General features: G+C 39.4%; 1 pseudogene; it reads right to left on the bottom strand.

Annotated features, from left to right (window-relative positions):
- On the bottom strand, nucleotides 7,580-12,256 carry LOC109232711 (annotated as a pseudogene).

Here is a 16,123-nt window from a genome sequence, read left to right as displayed (position 1 = left end):
CAGCACCTCAGAGTGGTTCTTCAGACTCTAAAGGATAGTCAGTTATATGCTAAGTTCTCGAAGTGTGAGTTCTGGTTGAGTTCGGTTGCATCTCTGGGTCATGTCGTATCAGCAGAGGGTATTCAGGTGGACCCGAAGAAGATTGAGGCAGTCAAGAACTGGCCTCGACCAGCATCAGCTACTGAGATTCGGAGTTTCTTGGGGTTAGCAGGTTATTACCGCCATTTCGTAGAGGGATTTTCATCCATAGCAGCCCCGATGACCAGATTGACCCAGAAGGGTGCCAAGTTCAGATGGTCAGACGAGTGTGAGGTGAGCTTTCAGAAGCTCAAGACAGCTCAGACTACGGCATCGATATTGGTTTTGCCCGCAGGCTCAGGGCCTTATACAGTCTATTGTGATGCTTCCCGTATTGGACTTGGTGCAGTATTGATGCAGGATGGCAGAGTCATAGCCTATGCTTCGAGGCATTTGAAGATCCATGAGAAGAATTATCCGGTTCATGATCTAGAGTTGGCAGCCATAGTTCATGCTTGGAAGATTTGGAGGCATTACCTATATGGCGTGACGTGTGAGGTGTACACTGATCACAAGAGTCTACAGTACTTGTTCAAGCAGAAGGAGTTGAACTTGAGGCAGAGGAGGTGGTTGGAGCTACTGAAGGATTATGATGTTACTATTTTGTACCACCCGGGGAGAGCCAATGTGGTGGCCGATGCATTGAGTAGGAAGTCCGCCAGCATGGGTAGTCTTGTTTATGTTCCGGTCAGCCAGAGACCGCTTGCTTTGGATATTCAGGACCTGGCCAATCGATTTGTGAGGTTGGACATTTCTGAGCCTAGCAGAGTGTTAGCTTGTACGGTCGCTCGTTCTTCATTATTGGAGCGTATCCGTGATCGGCAGTTTGATGATCCCCATTTGTGTGTCCTGAGAGACACGGTGCAGCGTGGAGGTGCCACGAAGGTGACCTTAGATGATGATGGTGTTTTGAGATTGCAGGGGTGAGTTTGTATGCCCAATGTCGATGGGATTCGAGAGTTGATCTTAGCGGAGGCCCATAGTTCTCGGTATTCTATTCACCCGGGCGCCGCGAAGATGTATCAGGACTTGCGGCAGCTTTATTGGTGGCGCAGGATGAAGAACGATATTGTTGCATATGTATCTCGATGTTTGAACTGCCAGCAGGTTAAGTATGAGCATCAGAGGCCTGGTGGTTTGTTTCAGAGGATTGAGCTTCCCAAGTGGAAGTGGGAGAGGATTACCATGGATTTCGTTACTGGACTTCCGTTGACTCGGAAGAAGTTTGATTCTATTTGGGTCATTGTTGATAGGCTGACCAAGTCAGCGCATTTTATTCCTGTTGCAGCCACTTATTCATCGGAGAGGTTAGCCGAGATCTACATCCGAGAGATTGTTCGCCTTCATGGGGTGCCGACATCTATCATTTCGGACCGGGGTACGCAGTTTACCTCGCGCTTCTGGAGAGCAGTTCAGCAGGAGTTGGGCACCCAGGTTCAGTTGAGCACAACGTTCCACCCTCTGACGGACGGCCAGTCCGAGAGGACTATTCAGATATTGGAGGATATGCTCCGAGCCTGTGTCATTGATTTCGGAGGCTCGTGGGACCAGTTTTTGCCTTTAGCAGAGTTCGCCTACAACAACAGCTACCAGTCCAGCATTCAGATGGCTCCTTATGAGGCGTTGTATGGTAGGCGATGTCGGTCTCGGGTTGGGTGGTTTGAGCCGGGAGAGGCTCGGTTATTGGGTACAGATTTAGTTCAGGAGGCCTTAGATAAGGTCAAGATCATTCAGGAGAGGCTTCGTTCAGCTCAGTCTAGGCAGAAGAGTTATGCAGACCGTAAGGTTCGAGATGTAGCTTTCATGGTTGGTGAACGGGTATTGCTCCAAGTGTGGCCTATGAAGGGCGTGATGAGATTTGGGAAGAAGGGCAAGCTTAGCACTAGGTTCATCGGCCCGTTTGAGATTCTTGATCGAGTGGGTGAGGTGGCTTATAGACTTGCGTTGCCACCTAGCTTATCAGCCGTGCATCTAGTGTTTCATGTGTCCATGCTTCGGAGGTATCACGGCGATCCAGCCCATGTGTTAGACTTAAGTACTGTCCAGTTGGACAAGGACTTATCATATGAGGAGGAGCCGGTATCTATTCTAGACCGGCAGGTTCGTCAGTTGAGGTCTAAGAGTTTTCCTTCTGTTCGTGTTCAGTGGAGAGGTCAGCCTCCTGAGGCATCGACCTGGGAGTCCGAGTCTGATATGCGGAGCCGTTATCTCCATCTTTTTCCTGACTCAGGTACTTCTTTCTCTTGTCCGTTCGAGGACGAACGGTTGTTTTAGAGGTGGAGAATGTGACGACCCAAAGGGTCATCACCTGTATTCCTACTCACTCTGTATTTCTGAGGCCGTGAAAACCTCACTTGGGGGTTGCCTCGAATTTGTGTGCGCAGTCCGGGCGCGTAGCCGGAACGTTTAAATATGAATTTGTGAGAAAGATAATAAAATTTTGATGTTTTAATTGATTAAGTTTGACTTCGGTCAACGTTTTGGGCAAACGGACCCGGACTCGTGATTCGACAGTCCCGGAGGGTCCGTAGGAAAATATGAGACTTGGGGGTATGCCGGAAACAAATTCCGAGGTCCCGAGTCCGAGGAATCAATTTTTACGTGAAATTGTTTTCTGAAAATAATTAAAGAAATTGGAAAGTGATATTTGTTTAGAAGACTGTGGTATCGGGCTCGTATTTTGGTTCCGACGTCCGGTACAAGTGTTATATGTGGTCTAAACAATTGCTATAAAGTTTGGTTTAATTTGGATGTCATTTGACGTGTTGTGAGCTAGAAAAATATAAACTCGATGTTCTATGGAAATTGGAAGGAAATCATGGGTATTGAGGCCCAAATTGATGATTCATGATGTTGATTGAGCGATTTGATCGCAGGGATGAGTCCGTAGTATGTTTATGAGTTCATTTGCATGCTCGGTTTGGAGCCCCGAGGGCTCGGGTGAGTTTTGAGTGGGTTCCGGAAGGTCTTAGGCTTAGAAACATTCTGAAGTTGCAGGTTCAGGGGTTGCAGGCCCCCAGCGCGCCCGCGGTCAATTCCGCGCGGTCAGCGCTGGAAGCCGCGCGGCCGCGGTATATTTCTGTGCGGTCCGCGTGGCTTGGATTCAGAGGGCCAAGGGGTAAGTCGACCAGCACGGCCGCACACCAAATCAGTGCGGTCCGCGCTGGGTAGGTTCAGAGAGTCATTTTTTTCTTCCCTTCCTCGGTGCAGCCGCGGTGCATTTTTTTGCGGTCCGTGCCAGCCTTCAGTAAAGTATATAAAGTCGGGATTTTCAATCTTTTTTTCACTTTTTCAAAACCCAAAACATAAGTGGCGATTTTCCAAACGATTCTTCTTCTTCAAAACGATTGGTAAGTGATTGCTAACTGATTTTCTATACTCCTTAACATCCTTAAACATAATTTCAACTTCAAAACAAAGATTTTAATTGGGGAATTTGGGAATTTATGGTAGAACTAGGGTTCCTAAATTTGGGGGTTTTGGACCTCAATTTAAGGTCCGATTCCAAAATAACTTACATATCTGAGTTCATGAGGGAATGGGTAATCGGGTTTTGGTTCGAACCTCGGGTTTTGACCACGTGGGCCCGGGGGCATTTTGGGAATTTTTGAGTAAAACTTTGGGAAATTCATTTTTCATGCATTCAAATTGATTCGATTAGCAGTTGTTGATACATTCAAGTAATTTGTGATTAGATTCGAGCGGTTTGGTGGTGAATTCGAGGGGTAAAGCTATACTAGAGGATTGAGTTGAGTTTGGAGCATTCGAGGTAAGTGTTTGATCTAACTTTGGCTTGAAGGAATAGGATTAGAGTGTCATTATTTGCTAATTGCTAAATGATCGAGTACGGTGCATAGGCATGGTGACGAGTATCTATACACCGGTGTCTAGCATGACCGTGGGTCCTTGTATGTACTTATCCTGATATTGTTATGACTCTCCCATGTAAATTGATGAATTCTATGCAATGTGAAGAGAATGAGGACTAAATATGAATTGTAAATTTTTTGGAGCGTTGGCTCGAACGATAAAAAGACTATTGAGTAAGAAATGAAAGAAAGAGAAAGTGATATGGTTAATCCCTGGCCGGGATGGTTTGAGTATATTGATTATCCCCCTTACCGGGATGTGAAAGTATTGTTGTTGCTCCCTTGCCGGGATTTAGCTGTTAATTGTGTGATTCCCTTGCCGGGATATTTCTTATTATTTGTTTATCCCCTCGCCCCGTTTGGTTGTGATTACTGTTTGGGTAAGGAAGAGTGATAATGCACGAAGGGTCATTCCGTGCCATGTTTTGATTATATATGCACGAAGGGTCATTCCGTGCCATGTTTTGATTATATTTGCACGAAGGGTCATTCCGTGCCATGTTTTGATCATATTTGCACGAAGGGTCATTCCGTGCCATGTTTTGATTATATATGCACGAAGGGTCATTCCGTGCCATGTTTTGATTATATTTGCACGAAGGGTCATTCCGTGCCATGTTTTGATCATATTTGCACGAAGGGACATTCCGTGCTCTGATTTGATTATAATTGCACGAAGGACCATTCCGTGCCATGATATGAGAGTTATGTGAGGGAAAGCACGAAGGGTGATGCCGTGCACATTACTTGATTGCTTTTGGTGAGAATGAGAGTAAAAGCACGAAGGTTGATGCCGTGCAACTATCGATTTTCCTGCTCTCATTAATTATTGTTATTGCCCTGTTCCTTACTTAAATTGTTGACTTTATATCCGGACTGTACTCCCCCATAGTATGCTTCCCTCCCTCTTAACTGTTTAATTTCTGTATTCTTCCCTTTTATTGCATATATATATATATATATATTGAATTGCACAGGTTGGTTTGGTAGTCCTGTCTAGCCTCGTCACTACTTCGCCGGGGTTAGGCTAGGCACTTACCAGCACATGGGGTCGGTTTTGCTGATGCTACACTTCTGTGCTCTTTTGCACAGATCACGGTATCGGAGCAGCTTTTGGATCACAGCAGTAGGATATTGATCGGGAGCTGACTTCAGTCTAGGGACTTACGAGGTAGCCTAGCTGGCGTTCACAGGCCGGAGNGTGTGATTGCCGCTTGGATATTTTGGTGAATTCCAGGTGTTTGTTGATTTGATATTTTCTGAAAATAATTTTATTATGGATTTTCCATTTGTAAATAATTGATTAAATAAGTTAAGAAGAGGCATTGATATAATTATCGAAAATATGAATTAAAGAAGGTGTTGCCCTATGATGAATTATTTTCCATCCTTGTTGTTTTGAGGTTTTATATGCGTTGTGTGGAGTCTTGGGTTTTTTTGTGGTGAAATTAATTGATTTTATTGTATCTTTGGAATTTGTTGTGGCCTATGGGCAATTTGTGATATGCATTCTTGTATTGTGTTGTTGTGATAATATTCTGTGTAAGTTTTTGTGTAAATTGAGTTATTTTTACGAGGACACAAGGGTGGCATTCCTTTATTAATATTCCGTGGGTATAAGGATGACATTTCACTGTGGTTATGTGTGTTGGGATATTGTTTGGGCGGAGAGATAAGGGTGGCTATTATACGGAGCGATAAGGGAGGCTATTATAGGAGCGATAAGGGTGGCTATAGGAGAGATAAGGGTGGCTATTGTCGGGGATGATATAATGATGTGGAGATATTGTGTTGGTGATATTTATGTAATGTTGTGATTTTCTTGTGAGTTCTTTTATAACTGGTGCAACTTGCTTTGTTAATTCAGCAAAATTGATAATAGTCTGGTACATGTTGAGATTGTGAGCCTGTGGATGTTGCCCGGCAAATTATGATATGGGCACGAGGTGCCGGAAAAAAATATTATGATTTTATTAATGGAAGATTATGATGTAGGCACGAGGTACAGTGAGTAAATGATGATAATATTGGCACGTGAGTTGCCCGTGCGGTTGTGATAGAAATGTGGGCAAGAGGTGCCGTGAAAATATGAAAGTGGGTTGAGACATTTATTATTTATGATTATGAAATGAGGCGTCACAAGGCGATTATTTCTTGAAGGATTTATAGGCGAAAGATTTATATTTGAAGGACTTGATTAATTGATTGCACTTGTATTCATTATTCGTTGAGCAGTATTTATGGTGTTCTTGTTGCCCTGCTGTTTATATCACTGATTGATTATTGTTGCCATCATTGTTATTTGTTTCATATTATTTTGTATGCTATATTGCACAGGTTGTTAGACTAGTGAGTGTCTTGACTGTACCTCGTCACTACTCCACCGATGTTAGTCTTGATACTTACTGGGTACCGCTGTGGTGTACTCATACTATACTTCTGTATATTTTTTTTATGTACAGAGCCAAGTATTGGAGACATAGGACTCGGACAGAGTTAGAGTGTGATCGCAAGGATTCAAGGTAGAGTTGCTTGGTCGTCGCAGTCCCTTGGAGTCTTTTCCTTTTATCGTATTGTCAATTATTATTTGAGAAGTAAGTGTATATTTAATTTCCTTCAAATCATTTCATGTTTTCAGTTAGAGTTCGTGACTCAGTACTACCAGTCTTGGGAGGTTGTATCTTTATTTCCGCTGGTTGTTTCGATTATTAAAAAAAAAAATATGACTTGAATTGCTATTATAAACGGCTTACTTAGTCTTAGAGATTAAGTGTCATCACGACATTTATTATGGAATTTTGGGTCGTGACACAAGTCGCTACTCAAAATAGCGACATATAATTCACCGATGTAACTATCACTTTGTATTGGGTGATACCCTTTTTTGCTTGAGCCCGACCGGGTTGGATCCGGTCCGGAGCAAGTCGGGGCCATCGAACCCGACCTGGATGCAAGGTAGAACGACGGCCACGTCTACAACCGAGGTCGAGTCATTTCGAGACCGTTACAGAGCTCGAAAGGAATCACCACCGGATGGAGAAACACACAAGGTCGGAAGCCGGGCTCGTAACGGATAACCAAGCATCGCCGGATATCTCGCCCAAACGTGATTTTCTCAACCACTTCAGGCCATTAAGGCGTAATTACAGGGATCCACGATGTAATCAATTTACCTACCTTATTTTTACCCTTAATCAGAATGTATAAATGGGTATCTCTCTAAATTCTTGTGGATCATCAAGCACAATTGTTCTAAGCAATATTATATTCTGCGATTATTTACTTTAACAGCAATTGTTGAGTCTTTATCTTTATTTTCCTCAACCTAAAAGCCTTTTGTATCTTTTAGTTCACGGATCCTTAAAACCCCATATAAATTCAATTGTTATCCGGATTCGAGGGTAAACACACTTATTGTGGCGACTCGACACTACCCTTGGTGGCTGCTAAAGAGGTCGCCACAGATTGTCGTTACTGTAAACCTTTTTTCCTGTAGTGTTAAGAACCGAATTGAGTGCTTCGAAATCCCTTAAACAAGAAAATGAACAAGGGAAACACAAGGTATTAATACAAAGCACTAATTCGTACTTTTCCCCGGCAATCTAATTAATTAGATTAGCAATACAACTTAATTAAGAAGATGATATGCGACTTAGAAGATGTAATGAGACTACATCAATGGCACAACTAATGGCCATGCTGCTTCCACACGATTATTTTTGTAGTTAACATCATGCACCAATGTAATCTCTTAAGAGTCCATACCTGAAAATGATCAAAACATATTAAAACTCCACTTATTTAATACTTAATATTCCAGCTAAATAGGAGTTAATTTCAGGCATAATCGTCACTGAACTTTATGCTCTAAAGTCCTAAAAATAATTTTTCTCCTACATTAAAGTAACTGAATTTCACCCACCCTATAAAAATAAAGTCACTAAAGTTTACTAACTATAACAATAAAATCAAAAACTATTTGTCTCATTAAAACAATTGATTTTTACCTACTATAACACTAAAGTTGCTAAATTTCATCCTCCATATATAACGACAAAATACTCATATATTGTGAATTTATTATCATAGTGGATATCGAGTTAGTGACTTCACTGTTTTAGTGAATTAAGTTATGTTATTTTAATGTGACACAATATAGTTTTTGACTTTATAGAGTAAAGTTTAGTAAGTGAATTGATATAACATATCCATGCAAAGATATGGGAGATCTTTACTATCCACATTAGGAAACATAGATTTTACTTCTTTGGCTTTTAGTTTGCAAGAAATTTTAGCTGCATTCAGGTACTGTATTGGCTTAGCTTTCCCAGATGATGCTTTTGGATCAACAATATCCACCTGTAATATAATTAAAGTTAAAATGTAATTACCAATATCATAAATTGAGTATCTTCATTTAATTAATTAGTAGGCTGAACTGGGAAAATCTTAAACATTTCAAATTATATTATATGTTTCTATATATCTTACTGACATTCTTGGTTCATTGTAACATGCTTTTACAATCTCAAATTAGTTTTTGAAATTTAGCATTTATTACCTTTTGAATATTACAGCTTTTTCAAATTACACTTGAAAGTTACTGAACTCCTTTCTTTTAAAATCTCAAATTTATTACTCCCTATGTTCTATTTTATAGTGAAATAACCACAATAATATCATCCGTTCCCAATCATCAAGCACCTTCACATAGTGAAACGGAGGAAGTACATTCTGAAATTAATTTATCTACAGAGTAATAATTTTGAGCTAATAGTTAATTAGTTTAATCCCATATATATATATATATATATATATATATATATATATATATATACTATATATATATATATATATTTGTCTAATTATATTATGTTTTTCGACTAAGATTTAAACTAAAACGAGCAATTCGTGTATAATTTAAAATTTTCACATAATTTTTTTAACTACTCTCACAAGTTAGCTAGGAGTAGAGGTGGCAAAATGGTTAAAAGAAAATAGTTATCCACCTATATTATCCATTAAAAAATGGGTTGGATAATGAACTTTTTAAAGACGGGTCAAATATGGATAAGAACCATATTATCCACTATGGATAACCAATAGATAATTGATGGGTTTAATTTTTACATTTGTAAAGCCTCAAACTGGGGGTTCCTCAAGGTTAGAAGATCACTAGGAATTCTCCCAAAAGTGATCATATTCAAGAAGCCATGGATTATATGGATATCCATATTATCCTCCGGGTAACCCGTTTTTTATCCGTATTAAATATGGATCGGGGTCTGATAATTTATCCGTTTTTCAATTACCCGTTTTTGACCCGTTCATATCCGATCCGACACGCCTGTTTGTCACTCCTAGCTAGTGGTAAGGTCTGCGTACACATTACCCTCCCCAGACCCCAATTGTGGGATTACACTAGGCGTGTTGTTGTTGTTGTTGTACATAAATTTGTTTTAACAACTAATTAAAAAGTTAGAAATGGGAATTAATTATTGAATAATTATATTACCCGATAAGCCATCTCAAAGAAAAATGATGAAATGTATAGAGTCTTGAAACCATCAACACCTCCACCATTCCAAACACCATTGAAGGTACAGTTTTGATATTTAATTTGCATCCTTCATTTAACTTAAGTGCTTTCCTCACTATTCTCCTGCATTTTCTGAAACTTGAACCATTTGGTGTAGGTGAAGCTTTGTATGCTACTTCCCCATATGTGTAGTACCCTTCAAAAAAAAAATGGTATTTATATATTAGACTTTCATCTGGTAACCGATAATACCAGGAGTTTTCCATCCAAGGACTCGAACTCGAGACCTCTGTTTAATAATACTAAAGGATCACATTTAATGGTACATGCAAATTAACTTAAACGTACCATTAGTGCCCTTCCAAATGCATGGACTACTAGAGTTTCTTGAAACTTTGAGAATCTCAGCTCGAGCTGCTAGTGAACCAGTTTAAATAACTGCATCAACACAAAAAAATTAAAGAAAATTTGTATAGAAAACAAAGAACTCTTCACTCTAATGAGGCATATTCAATAAGTAAATAATATTTTACCTATGAACATAGAGGTAATAATTTGCTCCCATGAGTGATTTTTGCAAGACATATTTCTTTCCATCAAAATTTTGAAGGGGCTTTTTCAACATTTTCCTTTGATAAAGCAAAAGCCATTTGTACTGATCCACCTCCAAGATCTATAGTAGCAGCTGTATTTTGGTATCCTTTACCTAAAGTTCTTACTAATAAATAGTTTAAAGCAACCTACAAGAAGATAGTTTTGGAGAAAACAAGTAAAAAAAACTGAAGTACATTTATAAAAAAAAAAAAAAAAAAAAATACTCCTGTTGTCCTAATTTATGTGTCATGCTTTTTCTTAGTATGTCCAAAAAAATGTTATATTTTCTTATTTAATTAGGAACAGTTTAACTTTAAACTTTATATTTATTCTTATTGGGATGATTTATAGTGACATAAATTCTTTGTCTTGTTTTACACCATAAATTTCAAAAACATAAATTACTTTCTTAATTCCATACTAAATCAAATACTACCACGTAAATTAGGACATGGAGTAATGAAGAGGGGACTTACCCAAAAATAAGAACCTTCTTGAGTTCCACTAAGGCCTCATTTATTTTTTTTAAGATTAAGACGTCTGAATCTAAATACACATCCGAATATCAAGTTGTGTATTAAAATTAAGACATCTGAATCTGAATACATATCTGAATATATTAAGATGTGTATTAAGATTTGAATACTAAAAATTAAGACTGTTTGATTTTTAACATCTGAATGCATAAAATTTATCTTTTTTTGAAAAAAAATCTAATTTTCTATCAATAAAATATATATTTTATAAAAATATGATAGTTGTTGATGGTGATGGCTAACGGGTGAATGCCGACTAAAGGCGGTGGTCGGTGGTAGTTTTGGTTGATAATGGTGGTTCATGCTAGTAGCTAGTAGTGATTGGTAGTGGTGGCAATTATGATTGATGATGGTGGTGGTGGGTGGTGATAGTTAATAATGGCGGGTGGTGGTTTGTGATTGAGGAAGGCGGTGGTAGGTTATAATGATGGGTGGTGCCGGTTGTGGTTATTAATGGTGATGGGGTGGTTGGTTGTGGTAGTTGAGGTGGATAAGTGTTGACTGTGGGTGAGAATGATGGTGGTCGAAGTGGTGGGATGGTGGATGGTCATGTTCGATAATGGTGGCGGCTATGATTAAGGATGATGGTAGCGTGGTGGTGGAGGCGGTGGTGGTGGTGGAGGTAGTGGCTGAGTATGGTGGTGGTGGTGGCATGGTGGTAGTTGATAATGGTAGGTGGTGACGGCGGTTAATAATGAATATGTGATAGCATCTTAATGAAATTAAGTCTCTATTACAGATCTTAATCATACAGACCTATTCAGACCCATTAAGTGGATGTTAAGTAAAAAAAACAAACACACTTAATGATTAAGATATGCATAATTAAGATTTAGACTTTAAAAACAAACGCACTTAATGTCTAAGATCTGAATGATTAAGATTCAGACCTCCATTAAGTGCAAACAAATGAGGCCTAAGTATTGAAACCCATTCAGCCTTATATTCAAAGCTGCTTTCATTATTCAGCATCTCTCTCACCTTTCAAAAGTCAATTAACATTACACAAATAATTACCAAACAATTAATCATGTTAGTGGCATTTTTAAGTACATTTACAGCCAAAAAGAAAAGTGGCTAGAATTATACCAATTGTAAAATTCTTTCTGCGGCATCACCTTTTAACATTCTTAGGCCGGCAGTTGCCTGTATTAACGATTGAGATCACATTTTTGTAAGATATACAAGAATATATATAGAAATTTAATTCATAGTGAAAAATGCTATAAGTCTGACATAAAAATTGTAATTTTTGAAAAAAAGTAGTATTTGGAGTTAAGTTGAAAAATGGTATTTGAAATTTGAAATTGTGTTCGGACATGCATTTCACTTGGGAAAATATTCAACATTATGAGTGGAGAAAAAAAAAATCTGAAAATTTTGAAAAAGTGGTTTTTGACAAACTCATTTTCCAAAAATTTACAAAATTTCATGGACATATTTTTGAATTATTTTTTTTCGAAAAAAGAAAAAATTTATGGACAAACAGGGCTTAGTTCAACAGGTGTATCAGGCTGCAACTTTATGGTAACAACACTGTCAGCTTTCAATAGAAGGGGCTCTAGAGATTTTGCTGCCTTTGGATCACTTGCATATGCACTAAGCCCTGGTTTTATCTGCCGTTTCGTCAAACATCTCATTTAATTAATACTCCACTAACTAGAATAGTAAGGATATACATCCGTAAAAAAGTAACAAATGACATCATATTTTGAAACATATTCAGTTTGACAAAACGACTAATATTTGAGATCAGAGTGGTACATGTCGTACCTTGTCATAAACTTCAAGACCATTACCAATAGGAAGGACATCCAAGTTGTGGGTGGAGGAGGATGAAGAAGGATATAGTTGCATACGTAGCTCGGTGTCTAGTCAGGAAGTAAAGTACGAGCATCAGAGACCTGGTGGTTTGCTTCAGAAGATAGAGATTCCAGAGTGGAAGTGGGAGCGTATCACTATGGATTTCGTTGATGGATTCCCACGGACTCAGAGGAAGTTCGACGCAGTTTGGGTCATTATGGACAGGTTGACCAAGTCAGGCATTTCATTCTTGTGGCAGTTACCTATTCTTCAGAGCGGTTGTGATGATAGGCTATAATTGTGTATTTTAGTCGCTTATTACACTCTAATTTACTGCACTTTAATTGAGTTTGAGCTTTAATCGCTAGTGTTTTGCACTAACTGTGTGTTTTATGCCTTGTAGGAGTGATTCCGAGCTATATAGATGTTATGGAATGAATTCAAGTGATTTGGAGCTTTGAAATCTGAGTAAAAGTTCAAGGAATTAAGTCGGGATCGCGTTTGGGGGTCAACGGATGATGGTTAGAGCAAACGAAGACTCCAGTAGGCAGATTGTGCACTGTCTAGTAAAATGCACATAAGTTTTCGCTCAGAACTCCATTTGGGCTCAACAATATATGGTTGGAAAGCTAACTCAAAGGGCTAAAACTTTCATGTTTCACGTTTTTCCAAATTCGGAACAGAACAGGGTGAAAAATGCGCGAACGCGCGAAGTTTGCGCGAAGTCGCGCGTGTTAGGGGGCTGAGGCAGAAGTTTGCGCGAAGTTTGCGCGAAGTCGCGCGTCTCACCCGGGAAAAGTGTCCTTTTTCACATTGGAGAAGGTATAATTGTTTGGGCCCAACCCTACTTGGTATATATACATAGGAGAACGTTTTTTAGAGCAATTTTTGACCAAGGAAGAGCACAGAGCCGCCGTGGAGGCTGGGTTTCATCTTTTCTTCCACCAACTTAGTCTTTTTATGTTTCTTTGTATGATTTGTTGTTTTGCTACCATGTCTATGTGGAGCTAAACTTCACGTTCTAGGGTTGTGGTTCTTTCATGACTATTGTTATTTGGATATTGATTTTGATTTCTTAGTTTATCATATTGGTTTATTTATTCAATCTTGCGCTTAATTATTTGATTGCTTGATCACCAATTGAATACTATCTACGAATTTAGGATTGAACTCGGGAGAGGGAATTCTAGATTGCATATAAGATTGAGTAGAGCAAGATCTTAACTCTTAGGGGGAGCGATTTGCGGTTAGGATAGGAATATACCTAATCGCTTGCTTGGTTACTATACGGGAATTGTAAATGCGTTCTTGTTAATCCTAATTCCATAGGAATATAGGCGTTAGGTTAGCTTGAAAAGGCGAGGCAATATTAACTCTGTCAACCAATAAACTAGATAAATTAGTTAGTCAATTCAATTGAAGAATACAATAGGAATGTTAGATAGCCCATAACCCTAGATCGTTTTCATTACATTGATATCATAAATATCTGCTCTTTATCCTTGTTAAAAGTTCATTATTTATATTCTTTATTTAATTAGTTTAGAACCAAATACTTCTCGGTTTAATTCTTGTTTAGAAAATTAGGATAGTCTAATTTAGTTAATAGTTAATCACAAGTCCCTGTGGGTACGATCTGGACTTACAATCCTATATTACTTATCGACCACGTATACTTGCGTGTGCGTTTTGGCCGCAACAAGTTGTCAGAGATTTATATCCGCGAGATCGTTTGTCTTCACGGTGTGCCCGTGTCTATCATTTCTGATCTAGGTATGCATTTCTAGAGGGCAGTACAGCGTGAGTTGGGCACGCATGTTGAGTTGAGCACAACATTTCATCCTCAGACGGACGGACAGTCCGAGCGCACTATTCAGATATTGGAGGATATGCTCCGCGCCCGTGTTTTTGACTTTGGAGGCTCTTGGGATCAGTTCTTGCCACTTGCAGAGTTTGCCTACAACAACAGCTACCAGTCGAGCATTCAGATGGCCCTCTATGAGGCATTATATGGTAGACGGTGTCGATCGCCTGTTGGGTGGTTTGAGCCGGGGGAGGCTCGGCTATTGGGTACAGATTTAGTACAGGATTCCTTGGATAAGGTTAAGATCATTCAGGATAGACTTCGCTCAGCTCAGTCCAGGCAGAAGAGTTATGCCGACCGTAAGATTCTCAATGTTGCATTCATGGTCGGAGAGAGAGTGTTGCTCCGTGTCACCCACGAAGGGTGTACTGAGATTTGGGAAGAGGGGCAAGTGGAGCCCTATGTACATCGGGCCTTTTGAGATTCTCCAGGAAGTGGGTGAGGTGGCTTACAAGCTCACATTTCCACCCAGTTTATCAGCAGTTCATCCGGTATTCTGTGTGTCCATGCTCCGAAAATATCAAGGAGATCCGTCTCATGTGTTAGACTTCAGCACGATCCAGCTGGAAGAGGATTTGACCTACGAGGAGGAGCCGGTAGCTATTCTAGACCGACAGGTTCGTCAGTTGAGATCGAAGAGTTATCCTTCAGTTCGAGTGCAGTGAAGAGGTCAGCCTGTTGAGGCTACTTGGGAATCCGAGTCCGATATGCATAGCAGATATCCCCACCTTTTCACCAGTCCAGGTACTTTTCTATGTTCGTTCGAGGACGAACGGTTGTTTTAGAGGTGGAGAATGTGATGACCCGATAGGTCATCTTATGAATTAAAACCAAATATTGTGTTCCGAGGCCTTAAAACCTCATTTTTATCCCTCCTCGATTTGCGTGCGCAGTCCGGACGTGTTTCCGGAAAGCTTTTATGTTGAAAGTTGATAAAAATAAGGAGTTTTGGTTAAAAACCTCATTTGAGTTGACTTCGATCAACATTTTTGGTAAACGGACCTGGACTCGTATTTTGACAGTCTCGGTGTTTCCGTATCGAAATATGGGACATGGGCGTATGCCCGAAATCGGATTCAGAGGTCCCTAGCCCGAGTTATGAATTTTTGTTGAAAATTGAAAGTTTGAAAATTTATTTGTTTTAAGAAATTATTGATGTTTGATCTCGTTGGTATCGGGTCCGTATTTTGGACAATATAATATTTTTGACCTATCTGTGAAATTTGGTGGGAAACGGAGTCGGTTTGACGTGATTCAGATGTCCGATGGTAAAAATAGAGATTTCAAAGTTTTCTTGAAAATTTCATTTGATTTGGTGTTCAATTCGTAGTTTTAGATATTATTTTGGCGATTTGATCGCGCGAGCATGTTCGTATGATGCTTTTATACTGGTGTGCACTTTTGGTTTGGAGTCCCGAGGGCTTGGGTGTATTTTTGGATCTTTGGTTGAAAGACTAGTAAAGTTAAGAAATTTGGGAGTTTGACCATGGTCAATATCGGGTTAAGACGACCTCTTTTCAGTGTTTTGAATGCGTGGCTGGTCCGTAGCGTATTTTATGATTGAAATTCATATATGGTTTGTGTTCGGGAGGTTCCGGATGAGTTTCGAGGTGGTTTCGGATCATTGCGAACCTTTTATGGCAATTGCGAAAACACTGCTCATTCGCAAATACGATACCTGCAGTTGAACAAAAGATGACTTAGACGGGATTTTTGATTCATTTCCCAAATTTTTAAAACCTAAACCACAAGAGGCGATTTTCCAAAGAACTTTTCTTCCCCAAATCAATGGTAAGTGATCTTAAACAAATATCTTTCAATCTTTCACTACTTTTTCATA

This window comes from Nicotiana attenuata, chromosome 9 (genome assembly GCF_001879085.1).
Source record: "Nicotiana attenuata strain UT chromosome 9, NIATTr2, whole genome shotgun sequence".
In the NCBI taxonomy this organism is placed as follows: Eukaryota; Viridiplantae; Streptophyta; class Magnoliopsida; order Solanales; family Solanaceae; genus Nicotiana; species Nicotiana attenuata.
Note: the sequence above shows the minus strand (reverse complement) of the source record. Positions and strands in the feature narration are given on the sequence as shown.